The 23,121-nt window shown below is 34.6% G+C and overlaps 1 protein-coding gene across 8 annotated transcripts in view; it reads left to right on the top strand.

Moving 5' to 3' along the window:
* BOLL (boule homolog, RNA binding protein) overlaps window positions 1-23,121 on the top strand; it is a 133,541-nt gene that overhangs the window by 51,877 nt on the left and 58,543 nt on the right. The window lies entirely within an intron of this gene.

Below are 23,121 nucleotides of genomic sequence, written 5' to 3'. Positions count from 1 at the left end.
ATAGAAATAATAGAGTTTCTGTATATCCTTCACCTACTTCATCCTTTGGCTAGAGGGCACAGGCACAGGAAATGAACATCAGTACAGTCGTCTAAACTATACACCTTATTCTAAAATGTCACTAGTTTTTCCACTAATGTGATAATTGAAATAAATTATGTGTGAGTTAAATATTACAGGCAAAAGTTTTCAGAAAGTAGAATCAAAAAAGACTGAGGTGAATAATAATAGAGAAAAGATAAAATTAGATTAATCCAAGAAGTCAAATATTTTTTAAATTGCAGAAAGAGGAATAGAGAAAAATCATTGGAGGAAATTATCAATAAATTAATAGAAGAAAACTTCCTAGAAACTTAAGGACAAGAGTCTCTAAATTGAAAAGGCCTACCAACTACTTGCCACAATTACTGCAAAAGACTCACACTAAGGCCAATTATTGTGAAATTTCAGAATGGCACGAATAATAGAAAAAATTCCAAAAGCTTCTAAAGAGAGAAAATAGATCACATTTCCCCTTGATCTTATCCATTTTTTTAAATAAATTTTACAATAACTTTTACCTCAAATGTATCATGGAACCTGGAAATAATTATCTCAATGGTTCACTTTGTAAGAATGTTCAGTGTATTTTTTGCAGTAATTTTCTGCTTTATTTTTCATTATGCAGACTTTAAATAGAATTCTTTTTTTTAATTTTATTATTATTATACTTTAAGTTTTAGGGTACATGTGCACAACGTGCAGGTTCATTACGTATGTATACGTGTGCCATGTTGGTGTGCTGCACCCATTAACTCATCATTTAGCATTAGGCATATCTCCTAATGCTATCCCTCCCCCCTCCACCCACAACAGTCCCCTGTGTGTGTTGTTCCCCTTCCTCTGTCCAAGTTTTCTCATTGTTCAATTCCCACCTATGAGTGAGAACATGCGGTGTTTAGTTTTTTGTCCTTGCAATAGTTTGCTGAGAATGATGGTTTCCAGCTTCATCCATGTCCCTACAAAGGACATGAACTCATCATTTTTTATGGCTGCATAGTATTCCGTGGTGTATATCTGCCACATTTTCTTAATCCACTCTATCATTGTTGGACATTTGGGCTGGTACCAAGTCTTTGCTATTGTGAATAGTGCCGCAGTAAACATACGTGTGCATGTGTCTTTATATCAGCATGATTTATAACCCTTTGGGTGTATACCCAGTAATGGGATGGCTGGGTCAAATGGTATTTCTAGTTCTAGATCCCTGAGGAATCGCCACACTGACTTCCACAATGGTTGAACTGGTTTACAGTCCCACCAACAGTGTAAAAGTGTTCCTATTTCTCCACATCCTCTCCAGCACCTGTTGTTTCCTGACTTTTTAATGATTGCCATTCTAACTGGTGTGAGATGGTATCTCATTGTGGTTTTGATTTGCATTTCTCTGATGGCCAGTGATGATGAGCATTTTTCCATGTGTTTTTTGGCTGCATAAATGTCTTCTTTTGAGAAGTGTCTGTTCATATTCTTCACCCACTTTTTGATGGGGTTGTTTGTTTTTTTTCTTGTAAATTTGTTTGAGTTCATTGTAGATTCTGGATATTAGCCCTTTGTCAGATGAGTAGGTTGCAAAAATTTTCTCCCATTTTGTAGGTTGCCTGTTCACTCTGATGGTAGTTTCTTTTGCTGTGCAGAAGCTCTTTAGTTTAATTAGATCCCATTTGTCAATTTTGGCTTTTGTTGCCATGGCTTTTGGTGTTTTAGACATGAAGTCCTTGCCCATGCCTATGTCCTGAATGGTATTGCCTAGGTTTTCTTCTAGGGTTTTTATGGTTTTAGGTCTAATATGTAAGTCTTTAATCCATCTTGAATTAATTTTTGTATAAGGTGTAAGGAAGGGATCCAGTTTCAGCTTTCTACATATGGCTAGCCAGTTTTCACAGCACCATTTATTAAATAGGGAATCCTTTCCCCATTTCTTGTTTTTGTCAACCTTGTCAAAGATCAGATAGTTGTAGATATGCGGCATTATTTCTGAGGGCTCTGTTCTGTTCCATTGATCTATATCTCTGCTTTGGTACCAGTACCATGCTGTTTTGGTTACTGTAGCCTTGTAGTATTGTATATCTAGAAAACCCCATTGTCTCAGCCCAAAATCTCCTTAAGCTGATAAGCAACTTCAGAAAAGTCTCAGGATACAAAATCAATGTACAAAAATCACAAGCATTCTTATACACCAATAACAGACAAACAGAGAGCCAAATCATGAGTGAACTCCCATTCACAATTGCTTCAAAGAGAATAAAATACCTAGGAATCCAACTTACAAGGGATGTGAAGGACCTCTTCAAGGAGAACTACAAACCACTGCTCAATGAAATAAAAGAGGATACAAACAAATGGAAGAACATTCCATGCTCACGGGTAGGAAGAATCAATATCGTGAAAATGGCCATACTGCCCAAGGTAATTTATAGATTCAATGCCATCTCCATCAAGCTACCAATGGCTTTCTTCACAGAATTGGAAAAAACTACTTTAAAGTTCATATGGAACCAAAAAAGAACCCTCATCGCCAAGTCAATCCTAAGCCAAAAGAACAAAGCCGGAGGCATCATGCTACCTGACTTCAAACTTAAAAATTTTCTGTTTCAACCATTGTTAAGTGTACAATTCAGTGGCATTAATTACATTCACAATGCTATGCAACCATCACCATTGTTTCCAAACCTTTTCCTCACCCCAAGTTGAAACTCTCTGCACCCATTAAGCAATAACTCTTCCTATGTGCTTCCTCTCAACCCCTAGTCCCTGGTTACCTCTAATTTACTTTCTATCTATATGAATTTGCCTATTCTAGATATTTAATATACAGTACTCTGATTTTTATTATCTATGTTGATGACATGTGACATTTATGGGGAGGTGAAAACAATTAATGATCTCCTTTTCCAGTTTAGGAATCATGTTCATGCCTCCTTAGTCAGATTCAGGCCAAAGAATGATAATCTAGTTATACCCATGTATACACTCAATATATTTTGACTATCTACTATGTACAGGGAATTCTTCCTATTCCCTTATGAACAAGTTTCTTGGTGAAACTCTTGCATCATCCCTTTAAGGAAATGAACTTTATCTGCAGTAAAGAGCCACAGACTGATCAACTGTTGAGATGGTAATATGAATCCTGCATACAGTGTACTTTGGTGAGGAAGGTAGGCATAGTCTTTGCATTAAAATAATGGATATTAGCTATTTCACACTCATATTTATGTTCTGGCCCATCTTATGTGTTGAACTCAATACCAAGACAGTCTACTTTAAGGAGCCTCCTGGTCTTCTCGTGACCCTTCACCCCATTACCACTCACTGCCATTACCACTCACTGCATCCCTTCATTGGCTTTATCACTATACACCAAACATGAAATAAAACCATAATTTTGACATATTGTCAAAACCTATAGTGTTACTAAACATTACTTATAGAGGCTTCATTTTTAGTATTGTTAGAAAATCTTCTAAAACAGACTTCTTCTGTCGTTAACATTTACTCCAAATATACTTTTGCAGAAATGGCTGATGTTGCTATGCCATATTATGTAAGTGATAGTTATTTTCAGTTACTGAGAGAGAGCTATATCACAAAGTGATGGAAATTGTGTAATTTATACAATTATACAAATTGAATAATTTGAATAGAGGATGGAGTGGTGGGTGGTATTTGGATAGGAGAAATTTCCAAAGGATGTTAATGTTAAACATTCTTAAAATTTAATTCTTCTAGTTTGAGAGTATATATTTCTCTAAATGTTCTTAGATCTGTGAGTAGGTAACATCAGAAAATGTACAGAGAAACTGGTATCTTACTCTTTAATATAGTCATATAAAGATTACCAATTCTGGCCAACTGTGGTGGCTCATGCCAGCACTTTGGGAGGCCAAGGTAGGAGGATTGCTTGAAGCCAGGAGTTTGAGAGCATAGTGAGACCCTGCCTCTACAAAATAAAAATTTTAAAAACTATCTGGGCATGGTGGTACACCCCTATAGTGCTAACTCCTCAGCCTCTACAAAATAAAAATTTTTAAAACTATCTGGGCATGGTGGTGCACCCCTATAGTGCTAACTACTCAGGAGGCTGAGGCAGGATGATCACTTGAGCCCAAAGGTTCAAGGTTACAGTGAGCTATGATCACGCCACTGCATTCTAGTTTGGGCAACAGAGTGAAACCATGTATATCTCTAAAATAAAAAATAATAATAATTACCAATTCCTCTTTTGTTAGAGATGGAAAAAAATAGACTTCCAAAGTCAAAACTGGAGCACAAGATAGTTATGTAGAATTTTGTGTTTCTCATTTTTATTTTTTAAGATTAACTGTTCTATGCATTTTATACTCAATATTTTTCTTTAGGTGACTTAGTGGCCCTCAATACAAAACGATACCCCGCTCAGAGACAGAAACTCCAAAACCACTTCTGTAGTTTTCTAGAACTATATAATGCTGTAGAAATGCTTTAATATGCATGTATTACTATGTGGCAAATTATCTATTATTTACAGTGCATTTCTATTATAACATGGAAATCTTAATATACAAATGTTCTATATTATGAAACAATCTTTTTCTAGAGCATATTACTAATATTAAAATATTAGTGAATGACATTTGAAACATTAGCCTTTTTTTACTTCCAATGCAAATTTTCTCTAGTACCAAAAATCTTGGTGACTTTTAAAATAGAAAGGTGGAAATATTCTTTGGAGGAGTTGTTGTTTTTATAAGCGTAAAACTCATTTTTAAAGCTCTAATGATTACAACTTTATGAATGTTAATTGAAGATATCCCAAAGTAGGAATTTCAAATATCAAATGTCAAAATTATCTTGAAGCAACAAATCTATTCCATAAAATAGAAACCTTATGCAGAGTTTGAAGCACAAGTCTAACTGCTGTGAAGTACTGTTTACCAGAAACTACTCATTGGCTGTAAGCCACAGCCTACATACTCTGTAAGCCACAGCCTACATACTCTGTCAAATCAAATACAAAAACGAATAAATACAAAACAGACCAATATAGAGGTAACTAGATTAATATGATACTAATTAGGGCCATCATTCCCTAATTCAGCAGTAACATCTTATACAGAATCAAGTTTTAGGCCAGGTGTGGTAACTCACACCTGAACCCCAGCACTTTGGGAGGCCAAGGCAGGAGGATCACTTGAGCCAGAAGTTTGAGGCCAGCCTGGCAATATGGTGAGACCCCATCTCTAATTTTAAAAAAGAAATAAAAGAGAATTAAGTTTTAAAGTCAAAAAAAGCAAAACCACATAATGTCAAAATTATCCCACTGAACTAGACTAGGAAGGAACAAAAGGAAAATCTGTGTTTCTGGGTATGTGAACCATTATGTTTCTGAGATAAATATCAAATCCCAAGGTATAAAGGGTATAAGTGGAGAATTCTAAAGTGTTTTGGTTTTCTTAGAGTGTTTTTACATTTTTGCATTAATATAAGCATCTAATAAAATTGTTCTTATATGGATTAAGTTCAATGTGTATTTTATTTAACTTCCATGTCTACTAACAATCGATGAAAACATATGGCTATTAAGGATCATATTTAACCTCTTGCCCAGGCTATAAGGAATTTCTTCTAAGTACTGATTGGACTTAAATGAAAAACACAACTAATGGTCAACAAAGTATGATTCAGAAGTAAATTGGAGAGGGATCTGAACTACTACCACTATCTACTTCTAGTTCAGAGGCCCAGAGCGTGCACTTACCTAAAAATTAGCAACTGTATCTGCTTTACAAAAAGATTCCACTACCAGTATCTTTTTCCCAACCATTTTCTCACTTGAGTATTATTAATACTTATGAATCAATTTAGAGACTAAAATTGTCTTGTATTCTGAAAAACCTGGGAAGGACAAGTATAAAGCAATGTAATCTAGAGGACAGAGGCAGGAAAAGCTCTGAATATATAAGGAGGGTATAAATTTTCATGTATGCTATATATAGTCAAACAATAGACAGCCTCAGATTCTCTAGAATAAGTTTTTTACTCATAAAGAACTAGGCAGGAGGAGCAAAAAATGCTCACCCACTTAGACATTAGAAATTGTATAGGTTCTGTGTCTACCAAGCCTCCTTTTTGATGTAAGGACAGTAAGGAGAATCAAGTGTTCATGACACCAATTCTAATTGTCATGAGTAGATCCCCATTCAAGGATGAGTAAACAGAAAAGTATGTATTATATGGATTCTGTGAAAAAAAATTGAATATGGCACTACATTGAAGGCAAGGATGAATAGTATAAATATGTATATATGTATAAGAACGTATGTATTAGAGGAAATTAAATACAATTTTTTAAGATGTATCCCATGTTCTCAGTAATAGATCTTTAAGAAACAATTGCAAACTGAAAAACAGGAAAAATGAAATGGTTGCTGGCTAGTGTAAGAAAATACTGCCCAAAAACTATTGACATGATGGAAAGAATCATATTTGCCTTTGTCATAAAGGGCCAGTAGTCACAAAAGAAAATGAAATCCTTCATAGAGAAGGATATTTTTAATTCTTCCAGAATGTAAAAGAAAATAACATGAAAGATTAAATGATGAGATAAAATGCTAGAATAGAGAGAGCAGACAGGTCCAACCAAAAAATAGTAATTCTCAAGAAAAGAATACAGAATAAATGGAACAGAAAGAATGTGCAGAAATTTTAACAGCAAAACAAAATCAAAAACACTGTGACTTGAATTTACAAATCAAAAAAGGATTCATCATGCCTCAAGCAAAATTAATGAGAAGCAACCCATGCATAGATATCCTGGCAGTTATCTTCCCCCATCATCCCATCCCACCAAACGTCCTTGGCCTTTTAACCTATTTTTTAACATTTTATTTTAAAATAATTTTACACTTACAGAAAGGTTGTAAAAATAATACATAGAGTTCATGTATCTCTTCACTCAACTTCTAATTTTAACAGCTTATAATCGAAACATTAGCAAAACCAAGAAATTAGCATTCATAAAATACTGTTAAGTAAACTACAGACCTATTAAGTGAACTACAAACTTCACCATTTTTTTCACTTATGTTCTTTTTCTGTTCTAGGATCTAATCTAAGATCCTACATTAATTTGTCATGTCTCCTTATTCTCCACCAATCTGTGACATTTACATAGTCTTTTATTGTCTTTCATGACCTTGATTCTTTTTTAAAATATTGATTAGTTATTTTGTAGAACACTCTTCACTTTTGTTGGCCTATGTTTTCTCTTAATTAGATAAAGGGTATGAATTTGGGACAATAATATCACAGAGGTGATATGCCCTTATCAGTGTGTCATATCAGGGGATATGAGATGCCAATATGTCTAATTACTGGCAGTGTTAATTTGATCACTTTAAGCTTAAAAAGTAACTTGCCCACAGTAGCATAGTTGAGTAAGTGGCAGATCCAGGATTCTAATCCAAGCATGCTTTCTACCATAGAGAAAAAGTTCGCTGGTCTCTTAAATCCTTGAAGTGAAGATCACTGACAAACCATGCACAAAGAACTTCCCATTAGGATTTTAGTGCCTCCCTCTTAACTATGACGTGCAGCCACGTTAGAAGAAAACCTCTAGGGTGAGAGAACAAAATAAACAGAAAAAAAGAAATTCATAAGAAACATACAATGCAGGGAGCAGAAGAAAATATCAAAGAAACTACAATTAATATCCTCTCCGAAATAGGCAAAAACTAATGAGAAGTGGGACATGCATAGACAGCCTGATACTTTTTCTCTCAAACATCTGTCCTTTTAATTTTTTTAGCCTTGCATTTTGAAATAATTTCAGATTTACTGAGAAGTTATAGAAATAATAGAGTTTCTGTATATCCTTCACCTACTTCATCCTTTGGCTAGAGGGCACAGGCACAGGAAATGAACATCAGTACAGTCGTCTAAACTATACACCTTATTCTAAAATGTCACTAGTTTTTCCACTAATGTGATAATTGAAATAAATTATGTGTGAGTTAAATATTACAGGCAAAAGTTTTCAGAAAGTAGAATCAAAAAAGACTGAGGTGAATAATAATAGAGAAAAGATAAAATTAGATTAATCCAAGAAGTCAAATATTTTTTAAATTGCAGAAAGAGGAATAGAGAAAAATCATTGGAGGAAATTATCAATAAATTAATAGAAGAAAACTTCCTAGAAACTTAAGGACAAGAGTCTCTAAATTGAAAAGGCCTACCAACTACTTGCCACAATTACTGCAAAAGACTCACACTAAGGCCAATTATTGTGAAATTTCAGAATGGCACGAATAATAGAAAAAATTCCAAAAGCTTCTAAAGAGAGAAAATAGATCACATTTCCCCTTGATCTTATCCATTTTTTTAAATAAATTTTACAATAACTTTTACCTCAAATGTATCATGGAACCTGGAAATAATTATCTCAATGGTTCACTTTGTAAGAATGTTCAGTGTATTTTTTGCAGTAATTTTCTGCTTTATTTTTCATTATGCAGACTTTAAATAGAATTCTTTTTTTTAATTTTATTATTATTATACTTTAAGTTTTAGGGTACATGTGCACAACGTGCAGGTTCATTACGTATGTATACGTGTGCCATGTTGGTGTGCTGCACCCATTAACTCATCATTTAGCATTAGGCATATCTCCTAATGCTATCCCTCCCCCCTCCACCCACAACAGTCCCCTGTGTGTGTTGTTCCCCTTCCTCTGTCCAAGTTTTCTCATTGTTCAATTCCCACCTATGAGTGAGAACATGCGGTGTTTAGTTTTTTGTCCTTGCAATAGTTTGCTGAGAATGATGGTTTCCAGCTTCATCCATGTCCCTACAAAGGACATGAACTCATCATTTTTTATGGCTGCATAGTATTCCGTGGTGTATATCTGCCACATTTTCTTAATCCACTCTATCATTGTTGGACATTTGGGCTGGTACCAAGTCTTTGCTATTGTGAATAGTGCCGCAGTAAACATACGTGTGCATGTGTCTTTATATCAGCATGATTTATAACCCTTTGGGTGTATACCCAGTAATGGGATGGCTGGGTCAAATGGTATTTCTAGTTCTAGATCCCTGAGGAATCGCCACACTGACTTCCACAATGGTTGAACTGGTTTACAGTCCCACCAACAGTGTAAAAGTGTTCCTATTTCTCCACATCCTCTCCAGCACCTGTTGTTTCCTGACTTTTTAATGATTGCCATTCTAACTGGTGTGAGATGGTATCTCATTGTGGTTTTGATTTGCATTTCTCTGATGGCCAGTGATGATGAGCATTTTTCCATGTGTTTTTTGGCTGCATAAATGTCTTCTTTTGAGAAGTGTCTGTTCATATTCTTCACCCACTTTTTGATGGGGTTGTTTGTTTTTTTTCTTGTAAATTTGTTTGAGTTCATTGTAGATTCTGGATATTAGCCCTTTGTCAGATGAGTAGGTTGCAAAAATTTTCTCCCATTTTGTAGGTTGCCTGTTCACTCTGATGGTAGTTTCTTTTGCTGTGCAGAAGCTCTTTAGTTTAATTAGATCCCATTTGTCAATTTTGGCTTTTGTTGCCATGGCTTTTGGTGTTTTAGACATGAAGTCCTTGCCCATGCCTATGTCCTGAATGGTATTGCCTAGGTTTTCTTCTAGGGTTTTTATGGTTTTAGGTCTAATATGTAAGTCTTTAATCCATCTTGAATTAATTTTTGTATAAGGTGTAAGGAAGGGATCCAGTTTCAGCTTTCTACATATGGCTAGCCAGTTTTCACAGCACCATTTATTAAATAGGGAATCCTTTCCCCATTTCTTGTTTTTGTCAACCTTGTCAAAGATCAGATAGTTGTAGATATGCGGCATTATTTCTGAGGGCTCTGTTCTGTTCCATTGATCTATATCTCTGCTTTGGTACCAGTACCATGCTGTTTTGGTTACTGTAGCCTTGTAGTATTGTATATCTAGAAAACCCCATTGTCTCAGCCCAAAATCTCCTTAAGCTGATAAGCAACTTCAGAAAAGTCTCAGGATACAAAATCAATGTACAAAAATCACAAGCATTCTTATACACCAATAACAGACAAACAGAGAGCCAAATCATGAGTGAACTCCCATTCACAATTGCTTCAAAGAGAATAAAATACCTAGGAATCCAACTTACAAGGGATGTGAAGGACCTCTTCAAGGAGAACTACAAACCACTGCTCAATGAAATAAAAGAGGATACAAACAAATGGAAGAACATTCCATGCTCACGGGTAGGAAGAATCAATATCGTGAAAATGGCCATACTGCCCAAGGTAATTTATAGATTCAATGCCATCTCCATCAAGCTACCAATGGCTTTCTTCACAGAATTGGAAAAAACTACTTTAAAGTTCATATGGAACCAAAAAAGAACCCTCATCGCCAAGTCAATCCTAAGCCAAAAGAACAAAGCCGGAGGCATCATGCTACCTGACTTCAAACTTAAAAATTTTCTGTTTCAACCATTGTTAAGTGTACAATTCAGTGGCATTAATTACATTCACAATGCTATGCAACCATCACCATTGTTTCCAAACCTTTTCCTCACCCCAAGTTGAAACTCTCTGCACCCATTAAGCAATAACTCTTCCTATGTGCTTCCTCTCAACCCCTAGTCCCTGGTTACCTCTAATTTACTTTCTATCTATATGAATTTGCCTATTCTAGATATTTAATATACAGTACTCTGATTTTTATTATCTATGTTGATGACATGTGACATTTATGGGGAGGTGAAAACAATTAATGATCTCCTTTTCCAGTTTAGGAATCATGTTCATGCCTCCTTAGTCAGATTCAGGCCAAAGAATGATAATCTAGTTATACCCATGTATACACTCAATATATTTTGACTATCTACTATGTACAGGGAATTCTTCCTATTCCCTTATGAACAAGTTTCTTGGTGAAACTCTTGCATCATCCCTTTAAGGAAATGAACTTTATCTGCAGTAAAGAGCCACAGACTGATCAACTGTTGAGATGGTAATATGAATCCTGCATACAGTGTACTTTGGTGAGGAAGGTAGGCATAGTCTTTGCATTAAAATAATGGATATTAGCTATTTCACACTCATATTTATGTTCTGGCCCATCTTATGTGTTGAACTCAATACCAAGACAGTCTACTTTAAGGAGCCTCCTGGTCTTCTCGTGACCCTTCACCCCATTACCACTCACTGCCATTACCACTCACTGCATCCCTTCATTGGCTTTATCACTATACACCAAACATGAAATAAAACCATAATTTTGACATATTGTCAAAACCTATAGTGTTACTAAACATTACTTATAGAGGCTTCATTTTTAGTATTGTTAGAAAATCTTCTAAAACAGACTTCTTCTGTCGTTAACATTTACTCCAAATATACTTTTGCAGAAATGGCTGATGTTGCTATGCCATATTATGTAAGTGATAGTTATTTTCAGTTACTGAGAGAGAGCTATATCACAAAGTGATGGAAATTGTGTAATTTATACAATTATACAAATTGAATAATTTGAATAGAGGATGGAGTGGTGGGTGGTATTTGGATAGGAGAAATTTCCAAAGGATGTTAATGTTAAACATTCTTAAAATTTAATTCTTCTAGTTTGAGAGTATATATTTCTCTAAATGTTCTTAGATCTGTGAGTAGGTAACATCAGAAAATGTACAGAGAAACTGGTATCTTACTCTTTAATATAGTCATATAAAGATTACCAATTCTGGCCAACTGTGGTGGCTCATGCCAGCACTTTGGGAGGCCAAGGTAGGAGGATTGCTTGAAGCCAGGAGTTTGAGAGCATAGTGAGACCCTGCCTCTACAAAATAAAAATTTTAAAAACTATCTGGGCATGGTGGTACACCCCTATAGTGCTAACTCCTCAGCCTCTACAAAATAAAAATTTTTAAAACTATCTGGGCATGGTGGTGCACCCCTATAGTGCTAACTACTCAGGAGGCTGAGGCAGGATGATCACTTGAGCCCAAAGGTTCAAGGTTACAGTGAGCTATGATCACGCCACTGCATTCTAGTTTGGGCAACAGAGTGAAACCATGTATATCTCTAAAATAAAAAATAATAATAATTACCAATTCCTCTTTTGTTAGAGATGGAAAAAAATAGACTTCCAAAGTCAAAACTGGAGCACAAGATAGTTATGTAGAATTTTGTGTTTCTCATTTTTATTTTTTAAGATTAACTGTTCTATGCATTTTATACTCAATATTTTTCTTTAGGTGACTTAGTGGCCCTCAATACAAAACGATACCCCGCTCAGAGACAGAAACTCCAAAACCACTTCTGTAGTTTTCTAGAACTATATAATGCTGTAGAAATGCTTTAATATGCATGTATTACTATGTGGCAAATTATCTATTATTTACAGTGCATTTCTATTATAACATGGAAATCTTAATATACAAATGTTCTATATTATGAAACAATCTTTTTCTAGAGCATATTACTAATATTAAAATATTAGTGAATGACATTTGAAACATTAGCCTTTTTTTACTTCCAATGCAAATTTTCTCTAGTACCAAAAATCTTGGTGACTTTTAAAATAGAAAGGTGGAAATATTCTTTGGAGGAGTTGTTGTTTTTATAAGCGTAAAACTCATTTTTAAAGCTCTAATGATTACAACTTTATGAATGTTAATTGAAGATATCCCAAAGTAGGAATTTCAAATATCAAATGTCAAAATTATCTTGAAGCAACAAATCTATTCCATAAAATAGAAACCTTATGCAGAGTTTGAAGCACAAGTCTAACTGCTGTGAAGTACTGTTTACCAGAAACTACTCATTGGCTGTAAGCCACAGCCTACATACTCTGTAAGCCACAGCCTACATACTCTGTCAAATCAAATACAAAAACGAATAAATACAAAACAGACCAATATAGAGGTAACTAGATTAATATGATACTAATTAGGGCCATCATTCCCTAATTCAGCAGTAACATCTTATACAGAATCAAGTTTTAGGCCAGGTGTGGTAACTCACACCTGAACCCCAGCACTTTGGGAGGCCAAGGCAGGAGGATCACTTGAGCCAGAAGTTTGAGGCCAGCCTGGCAATATGGTGAGACCCCATCTCTAATTTTAAAAAAGAAATAAAAGAGAATTAAGTTTTAAAGTCAAAAAAAGCAAAACCACATAATGTCAAAATTATCCCACTGAACTAGACTAGGAAGGAACAAAAGGAAAATCTGTGTTTCTGGGTATGTGAACCATTATGTTTCTGAGATAAATATCAAATCCCAAGGTATAAAGGGTATAAGTGGAGAATTCTAAAGTGTTTTGGTTTTCTTAGAGTGTTTTTACATTTTTGCATTAATATAAGCATCTAATAAAATTGTTCTTATATGGATTAAGTTCAATGTGTATTTTATTTAACTTCCATGTCTACTAACAATCGATGAAAACATATGGCTATTAAGGATCATATTTAACCTCTTGCCCAGGCTATAAGGAATTTCTTCTAAGTACTGATTGGACTTAAATGAAAAACACAACTAATGGTCAACAAAGTATGATTCAGAAGTAAATTGGAGAGGGATCTGAACTACTACCACTATCTACTTCTAGTTCAGAGGCCCAGAGCGTGCACTTACCTAAAAATTAGCAACTGTATCTGCTTTACAAAAAGATTCCACTACCAGTATCTTTTTCCCAACCATTTTCTCACTTGAGTATTATTAATACTTATGAATCAATTTAGAGACTAAAATTGTCTTGTATTCTGAAAAACCTGGGAAGGACAAGTATAAAGCAATGTAATCTAGAGGACAGAGGCAGGAAAAGCTCTGAATATATAAGGAGGGTATAAATTTTCATGTATGCTATATATAGTCAAACAATAGACAGCCTCAGATTCTCTAGAATAAGTTTTTTACTCATAAAGAACTAGGCAGGAGGAGCAAAAAATGCTCACCCACTTAGACATTAGAAATTGTATAGGTTCTGTGTCTACCAAGCCTCCTTTTTGATGTAAGGACAGTAAGGAGAATCAAGTGTTCATGACACCAATTCTAATTGTCATGAGTAGATCCCCATTCAAGGATGAGTAAACAGAAAAGTATGTATTATATGGATTCTGTGAAAAAAAATTGAATATGGCACTACATTGAAGGCAAGGATGAATAGTATAAATATGTATATATGTATAAGAACGTATGTATTAGAGGAAATTAAATACAATTTTTTAAGATGTATCCCATGTTCTCAGTAATAGATCTTTAAGAAACAATTGCAAACTGAAAAACAGGAAAAATGAAATGGTTGCTGGCTAGTGTAAGAAAATACTGCCCAAAAACTATTGACATGATGGAAAGAATCATATTTGCCTTTGTCATAAAGGGCCAGTAGTCACAAAAGAAAATGAAATCCTTCATAGAGAAGGATATTTTTAATTCTTCCAGAATGTAAAAGAAAATAACATGAAAGATTAAATGATGAGATAAAATGCTAGAATAGAGAGAGCAGACAGGTCCAACCAAAAAATAGTAATTCTCAAGAAAAGAATACAGAATAAATGGAACAGAAAGAATGTGCAGAAATTTTAACAGCAAAACAAAATCAAAAACACTGTGACTTGAATTTACAAATCAAAAAAGGATTCATCATGCCTCAAGCAAAATTAATGAGAAGCAACCCATGCATAGATATCCTGGCAGTTATCTTCCCCCATCATCCCATCCCACCAAACGTCCTTGGCCTTTTAACCTATTTTTTAACATTTTATTTTAAAATAATTTTACACTTACAGAAAGGTTGTAAAAATAATACATAGAGTTCATGTATCTCTTCACTCAACTTCTAATTTTAACAGCTTATAATCGAAACATTAGCAAAACCAAGAAATTAGCATTCATAAAATACTGTTAAGTAAACTACAGACCTATTAAGTGAACTACAAACTTCACCATTTTTTTCACTTATGTTCTTTTTCTGTTCTAGGATCTAATCTAAGATCCTACATTAATTTGTCATGTCTCCTTATTCTCCACCAATCTGTGACATTTACATAGTCTTTTATTGTCTTTCATGACCTTGATTCTTTTTTAAAATATTGATTAGTTATTTTGTAGAACACTCTTCACTTTTGTTGGCCTATGTTTTCTCTTAATTAGATAAAGGGTATGAATTTGGGACAATAATATCACAGAGGTGATATGCCCTTATCAGTGTGTCATATCAGGGGATATGAGATGCCAATATGTCTAATTACTGGCAGTGTTAATTTGATCACTTTAAGCTTAAAAAGTAACTTGCCCACAGTAGCATAGTTGAGTAAGTGGCAGATCCAGGATTCTAATCCAAGCATGCTTTCTACCATAGAGAAAAAGTTCGCTGGTCTCTTAAATCCTTGAAGTGAAGATCACTGACAAACCATGCACAAAGAACTTCCCATTAGGATTTTAGTGCCTCCCTCTTAACTATGACGTGCAGCCACGTTAGAAGAAAACCTCTAGGGTGAGAGAACAAAATAAACAGAAAAAAAGAAATTCATAAGAAACATACAATGCAGGGAGCAGAAGAAAATATCAAAGAAACTACAATTAATATCCTCTCCGAAATAGGCAAAAACTAATGAGAAGTGGGACATGCATAGACAGCCTGATACTTTTTCTCTCAAACATCTGTCCTTTTAATTTTTTTAGCCTTGCATTTTGAAATAATTTCAGATTTACTGAGAAGTTATAGAAATAATAGAGTTTCTGTATATCCTTCACCTACTTCATCCTTTGGCTAGAGGGCACAGGCACAGGAAATGAACATCAGTACAGTCGTCTAAACTATACACCTTATTCTAAAATGTCACTAGTTTTTCCACTAATGTGATAATTGAAATAAATTATGTGTGAGTTAAATATTACAGGCAAAAGTTTTCAGAAAGTAGAATCAAAAAAGACTGAGGTGAATAATAATAGAGAAAAGATAAAATTAGATTAATCCAAGAAGTCAAATATTTTTTAAATTGCAGAAAGAGGAATAGAGAAAAATCATTGGAGGAAATTATCAATAAATTAATAGAAGAAAACTTCCTAGAAACTTAAGGACAAGAGTCTCTAAATTGAAAAGGCCTACCAACTACTTGCCACAATTACTGCAAAAGACTCACACTAAGGCCAATTATTGTGAAATTTCAGAATGGCACGAATAATAGAAAAAATTCCAAAAGCTTCTAAAGAGAGAAAATAGATCACATTTCCCCTTGATCTTATCCATTTTTTTAAATAAATTTTACAATAACTTTTACCTCAAATGTATCATGGAACCTGGAAATAATTATCTCAATGGTTCACTTTGTAAGAATGTTCAGTGTATTTTTTGCAGTAATTTTCTGCTTTATTTTTCATTATGCAGACTTTAAATAGAATTCTTTTTTTTAATTTTATTATTATTATACTTTAAGTTTTAGGGTACATGTGCACAACGTGCAGGTTCATTACGTATGTATACGTGTGCCATGTTGGTGTGCTGCACCCATTAACTCATCATTTAGCATTAGGCATATCTCCTAATGCTATCCCTCCCCCCTCCACCCACAACAGTCCCCTGTGTGTGTTGTTCCCCTTCCTCTGTCCAAGTTTTCTCATTGTTCAATTCCCACCTATGAGTGAGAACATGCGGTGTTTAGTTTTTTGTCCTTGCAATAGTTTGCTGAGAATGATGGTTTCCAGCTTCATCCATGTCCCTACAAAGGACATGAACTCATCATTTTTTATGGCTGCATAGTATTCCGTGGTGTATATCTGCCACATTTTCTTAATCCACTCTATCATTGTTGGACATTTGGGCTGGTACCAAGTCTTTGCTATTGTGAATAGTGCCGCAGTAAACATACGTGTGCATGTGTCTTTATATCAGCATGATTTATAACCCTTTGGGTGTATACCCAGTAATGGGATGGCTGGGTCAAATGGTATTTCTAGTTCTAGATCCCTGAGGAATCGCCACACTGACTTCCACAATGGTTGAACTGGTTTACAGTCCCACCAACAGTGTAAAAGTGTTCCTATTTCTCCACATCCTCTCCAGCACCTGTTGTTTCCTGACTTTTTAATGATTGCCATTCTAACTGGTGTGAGATGGTATCTCATTGTGGTTTTGATTTGCATTTCTCTGATGGCCAGTGATGATGAGCATTTTTCCATGTGTTTTTTGGCTGCATAAATGTCTTCTTTTGAGAAGTGTCTGTTCATATTCTTCACCCACTTTTTGATGGGGTTGTTTGTTTTTTTTCTTGTAAATTTGTTTGAGTTCATTGTAGATTCTGGATATTAGCCCTTTGTCAGATGAGTAGGTTGCAAAAATTTTCTCCCATTTTGTAGGTTGCCTGTTCACTCTGATGGTAGTTTCTTTTGCTGTGCAGAAGCTCTTTAGTTTAATTAGATCCCATTTGTCAATTTTGGCTTTTGTTGCCATGGCTTTTGGTGTTTTAGACATGAAGTCCTTGCCCATGCCTATGTCCTGAATGGTATTGCCTAGGTTTTCTTCTAGGGTTTTTATGGTTTTAGGTCTAATATGTAAGTCTTTAATCCATCTTGAATTAATTTTTGTATAAGGTGTAAGGAAGGGATCCAGTTTCAGCTTTCTACATATGGCTAGCCAGTTTTCACAGCACCATTTATTAAATAGGGAATCCTTTCCCCATTTCTTGTTTTTGTCAACCTTGTCAAAGATCAGATAGTTGTAGATATGCGGCATTATTTCTGAGGGCTCTGTTCTGTTCCATTGATCTATATCTCTGCTTTGGTACCAGTACCATGCTGTTTTGGTTACTGTAGCCTTGTAGTATTGTATATCTAGAAAACCCCATTGTCTCAGCCCAAAATCTCCTTAAGCTGATAAGCAACTTCAGAAAAGTCTCAGGATACAAAATCAATGTACAAAAATCACAAGCATTCTTATACACCAATAACAGACAAACAGAGAGCCAAATCATGAGTGAACTCCCATTCACAATTGCTTCAAAGAGAATAAAATACCTAGGAATCCAACTTACAAGGGATGTGAAGGACCTCTTCAAGGAGAACTACAAACCACTGCTCAATGAAATAAAAGAGGATACAAACAAATGGAAGAACATTCCATGCTCACGGGTAGGAAGAATCAATATCGTGAAAATGGCCATACTGCCCAAGGTAATTTATAGATTCAATGCCATCTCCATCAAGCTACCAATGGCTTTCTTCACAGAATTGGAAAAAACTACTTTAAAGTTCATATGGAACCAAAAAAGAACCCTCATCGCCAAGTCAATCCTAAGCCAAAAGAACAAAGCCGGAGGCATCATGCTACCTGACTTCAAACTTAAAAATTTTCTGTTTCAACCATTGTTAAGTGTACAATTCAGTGGCATTAATTACATTCACAATGCTATGCAACCATCACCATTGTTTCCAAACCTTTTCCTCACCCCAAGTTGAAACTCTCTGCACCCATTAAGCAATAACTCTTCCTATGTGCTTCCTCTCAACCCCTAGTCCCTGGTTACCTCTAATTTACTTTCTATCTATATGAATTTGCCTATTCTAGATATTTAATATACAGTACTCTGATTTTTATTATCTATGTTGATGACATGTGACATTTATGGGGAGGTGAAAACAATTAATGATCTCCTTTTCCAGTTTAGGAATCATGTTCATGCCTCCTTAGTCAGATTCAGGCCAAAGAATGATAATCTAGTTATACCCATGTATACACTCAATATATTTTGACTATCTACTATGTACAGGGAATTCTTCCTATTCCCTTATGAACAAGTTTCTTGGTGAAACTCTTGCATCATCCCTTTAAGGAAATGAACTTTATCTGCAGTAAAGAGCCACAGACTGATCAACTGTTGAGATGGTAATATGAATCCTGCATACAGTGTACTTTGGTGAGGAAGGTAGGCATAGTCTTTGCATTAAAATAATGGATATTAGCTATTTCACACTCATATTTATGTTCTGGCCCATCTTATGTGTTGAACTCAATACCAAGACAGTCTACTTTAAGGAGCCTCCTGGTCTTCTCGTGACCCTTCACCCCATTACCACTCACTGCCATTACCACTCACTGCATCCCTTCATTGGCTTTATCACTATACACCAAACATGAAATAAAACCATAATTTTGACATATTGTCAAAACCTATAGTGTTACTAAACATTACTTATAGAGGCTTCATTTTTAGTATTGTTAGAAAATCTTCTAAAACAGACTTCTTCTGTCGTTAACATTTACTCCAAATATACTTTTGCAGAAATGGCTGATGTTGCTATGCCATATTATGTAAGTGATAGTTATTTTCAGTTACTGAGAGAGAGCTATATCACAAAGTGATGGAAATTGTGTAATTTATACAATTATACAAATTGAATAATTTGAATAGAGGATGGAGTGGTGGGTGGTATTTGGATAGGAGAAATTTCCAAAGGATGTTAATGTTAAACATTCTTAAAATTTAATTCTTCTAGTTTGAGAGTATATATTTCTCTAAATGTTCTTAGATCTGTGAGTAGGTAACATCAGAAAATGTACAGAGAAACTGGTATCTTACTCTTTAATATAGTCATATAAAGATTACCAATTCTGGCCAACTGTGGTGGCTCATGCCAGCACTTTGGGAGGCCAAGGTAGGAGGATTGCTTGAAGCCAGGAGTTTGAGAGCATAGTGAGACCCTGCCTCTACAAAATAAAAATTTTAAAAACTATCTGGGCATGGTGGTACACCCCTATAGTGCTAACTCCTCAGCCTCTACAAAATAAAAATTTTTAAAACTATCTGGGCATGGTGGTGCACCCCTATAGTGCTAACTACTCAGGAGGCTGAGGCAGGATGATCACTTGAGCCCAAAGGTTCAAGGTTACAGTGAGCTATGATCACGCCACTGCATTCTAGTTTGGGCAACAGAGTGAAACCATGTATATCTCTAAAATAAAAAATAATAATAATTACCAATTCCTCTTTTGTTAGAGATGGAAAAAAATAGACTTCCAAAGTCAAAACTGGAGCACAAGATAGTTATGTAGAATTTTGTGTTTCTCATTTTTATTTTTTAAGATTAACTGTTCTATGCATTTTATACTCAATATTTTTCTTTAGGTGACTTAGTGGCCCTCAATACAAAACGATACCCCGCTCAGAGACAGAAACTCCAAAACCACTTCTGTAGTTTTCTAGAACTATATAATGCTGTAGAAATGCTTTAATATGCATGTATTACTATGTGGCAAATTATCTATTATTTACAGTGCATTTCTATTATAACATGGAAATCTTAATATACAAATGTTCTATATTATGAAACAATCTTTTTCTAGAGCATATTACTAATATTAAAATATTAGTGAATGACATTTGAAACATTAGCCTTTTTTTACTTCCAATGCAAATTTTCTCTAGTACCAAAAATCTTGGTGACTTTTAAAATAGAAAGGTGGAAATATTCTTTGGAGGAGTTGTTGTTTTTATAAGCGTAAAACTCATTTTTAAAGCTCTAATGATTACAACTTTATGAATGTTAATTGAAGATATCCCAAAGTAGGAATTTCAAATATCAAATGTCAAAATTATCTTGAAGCAACAAATCTATTCCATAAAATAGAAACCTTATGCAGAGTTTGAAGCACAAGTCTAACTGCTGTGAAGTACTGTTTACCAGAAACTACTCATTGGCTGTAAGCCACAGCCTACATACTCTGTAAGCCACAGCCTACATACTCTGTCAAATCAAATACAAAAACGAATAAATACAAAACAGACCAATATAGAGGTAACTAGATTAATATGATACTAATTAGGGCCATCATTCCCTAATTCAGCAGTAACATCTTATACAGAATCAAGTTTTAGGCCAGGTGTGGTAACTCACACCTGAACCCCAGCACTTTGGGAGGCCAAGGCAGGAGGATCACTTGAGCCAGAAGTTTGAGGCCAGCCTGGCAATATGGTGAGACCCCATCTCTAATTTTAAAAAAGAAATAAAAGAGAATTAAGTTTTAAAGTCAAAAAAAGCAAAACCACATAATGTCAAAATTATCCCACTGAACTAGACTAGGAAGGAACAAAAGGAAAATCTGTGTTTCTGGGTATGTGAACCATTATGTTTCTGAGATAAATATCAAATCCCAAGGTATAAAGGGTATAAGTGGAGAATTCTAAAGTGTTTTGGTTTTCTTAGAGTGTTTTTACATTTTTGCATTAATATAAGCATCTAATAAAATTGTTCTTATATGGATTAAGTTCAATGTGTATTTTATTTAACTTCCATGTCTACTAACAATCGATGAAAACATATGGCTATTAAGGATCATATTTAACCTCTTGCCCAGGCTATAAGGAATTTCTTCTAAGTACTGATTGGACTTAAATGAAAAACACAACTAATGGTCAACAAAGTATGATTCAGAAGTAAATTGGAGAGGGATCTGAACTACTACCACTATCTACTTCTAGTTCAGAGGCCCAGAGCGTGCACTTACCTAAAAATTAGCAACTGTATCTGCTTTACAAAAAGATTCCACTACCAGTATCTTTTTCCCAACCATTTTCTCACTTGAGTATTATTAATACTTATGAATCAATTTAGAGACTAAAATTGTCTTGTATTCTGAAAAACCTGGGAAGGACAAGTATAAAGCAATGTAATCTAGAGGACAGAGGCAGGAAAAGCTCTGAATATATAAGGAGGGTATAAATTTTCATGTATGCTATATATAGTCAAACAATAGACAGCCTCAGATTCTCTAGAATAAGTTTTTTACTCATAAAGAACTAGGCAGGAGGAGCAAAAAATGCTCACCCACTTAGACATTAGAAATTGTATAGGTTCTGTGTCTACCAAGCCTCCTTTTTGATGTAAGGACAGTAAGGAGAATCAAGTGTTCATGACACCAATTCTAATTGTCATGAGTAGATCCCCATTCAAGGATGAGTAAACAGAAAAGTATGTATTATATGGATTCTGTGAAAAAAAATTGAATATGGCACTACATTGAAGGCAAGGATGAATAGTATAAATATGTATATATGTATAAGAACGTATGTATTAGAGGAAATTAAATACAATTTTTTAAGATGTATCCCATGTTCTCAGTAATAGATCTTTAAGAAACAATTGCAAACTGAAAAACAGGAAAAATGAAATGGTTGCTGGCTAGTGTAAGAAAATACTGCCCAAAAACTATTGACATGATGGAAAGAATCATATTTGCCTTTGTCATAAAGGGCCAGTAGTCACAAAAGAAAATGAAATCCTTCATAGAGAAGGATATTTTTAATTCTTCCAGAATGTAAAAGAAAATAACATGAAAGATTAAATGATGAGATAAAATGCTAGAATAGAGAGAGCAGACAGGTCCAACCAAAAAATAGTAATTCTCAAGAAAAGAATACAGAATAAATGGAACAGAAAGAATGTGCAGAAATTTTAACAGCAAAACAAAATCAAAAACACTGTGACTTGAATTTACAAATCAAAAAAGGATTCATCATGCCTCAAGCAAAATTAATGAGAAGCAACCCATGCATAGATATCCTGGCAGTTATCTTCCCCCATCATCCCATCCCACCAAACGTCCTTGGCCTTTTAACCTATTTTTTAACATTTTATTTTAAAATAATTTTACACTTACAGAAAGGTTGTAAAAATAATACATAGAGTTCATGTATCTCTTCACTCAACTTCTAATTTTAACAGCTTATAATCGAAACATTAGCAAAACCAAGAAATTAGCATTCATAAAATACTGTTAAGTAAACTACAGACCTATTAAGTGAACTACAAACTTCACCATTTTTTTCACTTATGTTCTTTTTCTGTTCTAGGATCTAATCTAAGATCCTACATTAATTTGTCATGTCTCCTTATTCTCCACCAATCTGTGACATTTACATAGTCTTTTATTGTCTTTCATGACCTTGATTCTTTTTTAAAATATTGATTAGTTATTTTGTAGAACACTCTTCACTTTTGTTGGCCTATGTTTTCTCTTAATTAGATAAAGGGTATGAATTTGGGACAATAATATCACAGAGGTGATATGCCCTTATCAGTGTGTCATATCAGGGGATATGAGATGCCAATATGT

The sequence above is a fragment of the Gorilla gorilla genome, chromosome 11 (genome assembly GCF_029281585.2).
Source record: "Gorilla gorilla gorilla isolate KB3781 chromosome 11, NHGRI_mGorGor1-v2.1_pri, whole genome shotgun sequence".
In the NCBI taxonomy this organism is placed as follows: domain Eukaryota; kingdom Metazoa; phylum Chordata; class Mammalia; order Primates; family Hominidae; genus Gorilla; species Gorilla gorilla.
Note: the sequence above shows the minus strand (reverse complement) of the source record. Positions and strands in the feature narration are given on the sequence as shown.